Raw genomic sequence first — 3,665 nt, forward strand, 5'->3', positions numbered from 1 at the left:
TCTTTTATTTAGTTGTGCTGATTGGACACAATCGGCCAGCAAGAATCTCGCCAAACTTTTTGCAGAAATATTTCAATAGCTGAGGAATTTAGTAATTTTTTCAACTGTCACTGTGTTTGAAGCTAAAAAGTACGTACTATTGTTTCTCGGTTTTCACCATGTAACCAAAGTTTTGCCATTATAAGAATCTTTTGTTGAAATCTTAATATATAAAAATCAATGTCCTGAGATAACATATATATATATATATATATATATATATATATATATATATATATATATATATATATATATATATATATATATATATATATATATCAACGCACAGCCGAAACCGCTGAAGCTTCAGACTTGAAATTTGGCAGGCATGTCCGCATGATTACGAAAGTAACCACTAAGAAAGGATTTTTCGAAATCTCAATTAGTTCGGGAGAAATTAATTAAAACCCATTAATTTCTGCGAAATTAAAACCTGTCATTGAAATTCAAATCCCTTATTTTCGAAGGCTTTCCTCCATTCAAATCATTATTCAATACTTCATCTCAACTTTTGGTCGATAGCGAACTATAAATTTGATATTGTTTTTGTTTCTCACGTGATTCTTCGATGCTTTTCTCAAGTCAAATCATAATGTTTCTGTCTATTACTTTCATTTTTTCAAAACTTGAAACGAAGTTTTTAAGAACATCATCACAGGCGGACTATCCTTTTGAATTTAGAAGAGTGCAGTTTCCTGTTAAAGTTTGCTTTGCAATAACCATTAATAAGTCACAAGGGCACACATTAAAAGTAGCAGGGATCCATTTAAGAGAAGACTTTTTTTCACACGGCCAATGTTATGTAGCTTGCTCCAAAGTCAGTTCATCAAGCAGCTTAATAATTTTAGCACCAGAAAAAAAAAACTAAAAATGTTGTATACAAAGAAGTTTTTGCTTAAACATAGGTATATCAATAAAATGTGGATGGCTGTGTTTGCAAAGATAATCAATACTTTAAAAGGATCGTTAATAACAGTTAAAGATCGGTTAAGGACAAGGGTATATATGTAAGGAATCCAGGAGCCCCGGGATCCTCCCCAAATTAGAAAAAGTTATAGGTAATAAGTAATTAGTATTATAGGGGAATTTCGAAACTAGGTGCACCAAGCACTGTTAACCCCTGCTAATTCTATTACCCGAGCAATGCCAGGTACGGGAATGCTAGTGTAAAATAATCCTCCAACTAAATTAGGCAAATCCATAAACAGCACAAAACTTCCATTAATTTGTCTTTGTGCACAATTTCAAACAATCCCCAAATTTTACTACTTATTTTGGAAACATTTCGGAGGAAAATGTTTAGCATCATTTTATGATCACCAAAAGTATCTCACTACTAAACGACACGGACTTGAGGGTCGCAGATCTGGATGAAATTCTAGATTTACGTCAATTTGCACTAGATATGAACCCAGGTAAAGCGGTTTGACTGCATAGGCCCTAGTTCGACTGCAATGGGGGTCCAGAAATGCTAGTTGAGTCCCAGAAACGCAATGGTTTTTCATTTGAAATTAAACTTCCTTCACCCTTTTTTTGTCATTGCACTGCAGTAAGCCAACTGAATGCATTGCCCCTTGCTACATTGTTCTGACAAGTGACATCATATGTATGCAGAGGACAAATATTATGTTTAAGATTCAAATTCCAATGAAAACGCCATTAGAATTCTGGAGCCCTGGAACTCGGTCTGGTTCGGAGAGCAAAAACTTGAGTGTCATGTGGATAGACTTCTGGATTGAGGTCCATTCGTAATAGAATGAGCCCAGGAAAAATAACTTTAGTGCATAGGCTCTAGTTCGACTGCAAGGAGATTACAAATTTGCTTGTTGGCTCCGAAACTGCAATAGTGTTTTCCTTGGAGTTTGAAGCTTTGGCACAATATTTGTTCTCTTAACATCTTTCGCGTACCTTGTTCGTACAACGTAGGAGCAGGGAATTTATTCTATACTAGCTGTACCCGACGCGCGTTGCTACGCCAACAAAAAAATACATCATTATACTGATTTTCATGACAATCGGTTGAACGGGGCAGAAGTTGCTACTCTGCAGTGCCACCTGGTGGCGAGTGGCTTGAATGAGCATATTATGCACCTTCTCCGTGGAAAAATACATATATATATAGCAATTTTCATAGTAATCGGTCCAGGTATCAAGTGAAGCCGTGACTATACTGAAATTTTGTACTCACGCAGTTTGCAAGATCAATCAATCGCTAAAAATGTCAAATAGAAAAAGTTTTAAATCTCCCCGTTGCATGCAAAGCCATAAAACAATAAAGAAAGAATTTATTTGTTCAAACTCAAGAAAAATGGCAACAGCTAACTTCTTATCAATGAGATCTTTCACGCGAATTAATTTCTGCAGCAGATAATTTTATTCGTATTTATCCAATGGATTGTGACTTAAATTGGAACAAAAAAGGAACTATCGATCGGATTTTTTCCGAACTGGTCTATAAATATTCCCAGTACCAAAAATAACAAACGGTGAAAGTTTCAGCCGAATCTGCCGGGTAGTTTTTGAGTTCATGGATGACATACAGACAAACATTCATTTATATATATATAGATTGTGAATGCATTCAATTATAAGCTACTGCAATGCAATAGCAAGAAAAGGGTAAAAAAGTTTAATTTCAAAGGAAAAACCATTGCTTCTATGAAGCTAAACTAGCAACTTTGGACCCCCATTACAGCCGAACTAAGGCCTATGCAGTCAAACCGCTTCACCTTTGCTCATATATTTAGTGAGAATTGACCTAAATCCAGAATTTCGTCTCGATCCGTGATCCTCAAGGTCGTGCCGTTTGGTAGTCAGTATTTGGCGACAATATCTCTTATTAGATGAAAATTTGTAACAGACAGTTCTAGGAAATAGGGAAGGGAGAAATGACAAAGTTATTATTATAAATAATCCTTCACAGTTGATTATTGTTAGACTTTTTTGGTCATCTGTAATCAAATTTATCTTGAAACGGTACGTGAAGTAAACCGGCCGGGACATCGGGATATTGTCTGAAAACCGGGGGGCGTCTGGCAAGCGTAGAGAAGGTTATATATAAGGTTAAGGACTATCTCTTTATATTAAAAAAGTAAGGTCAAAGAAATTCTGAAAGGAAGTCTGTGGCGGGCCTGCGTCCAGGAGATCCCATAGCGCCTACAGCCTTGAAGTTTTGTATAAAATTATTTCGACCCCGGTGGTTTGCACCTGGGGTTTTGTTTTTTAAATCTCGAATTAGTTTTTTCGTAATTAATTTTTTAAGCTCAAATTTCGCGTAAATTGCCTATAATTGATATATAGGTGAAAATAACTTGCATATATTAATATTACATATCGTTGGAAAAGGTGGAATTTTCCGCGTACTACGAAATTTGTTTCATTGCTCTAACTTAATTACATCGGGAGTTATTTGCGTTTTTAGCTCGAAATTTTTTTGGCTCAATTGAAATTCAGGCATTACTTTCTACATTAAATCTATCAGCAGATAGTGAAGGAATTATCCCACAGTTTTTTTTCGACACCACTGGAGTCGAAAAACTAAGCTTCTATCTTCAAAATAAAAAAAAAGTTACAAACCGTTTTAATCAAGTTCGAAAAATATCATCTCCGTTCAAATTACTGATGTT

This window comes from Uloborus diversus, chromosome 2, assembly GCF_026930045.1.
Source record: "Uloborus diversus isolate 005 chromosome 2, Udiv.v.3.1, whole genome shotgun sequence".
Classification (NCBI taxonomy): domain Eukaryota; kingdom Metazoa; phylum Arthropoda; class Arachnida; order Araneae; family Uloboridae; genus Uloborus; species Uloborus diversus.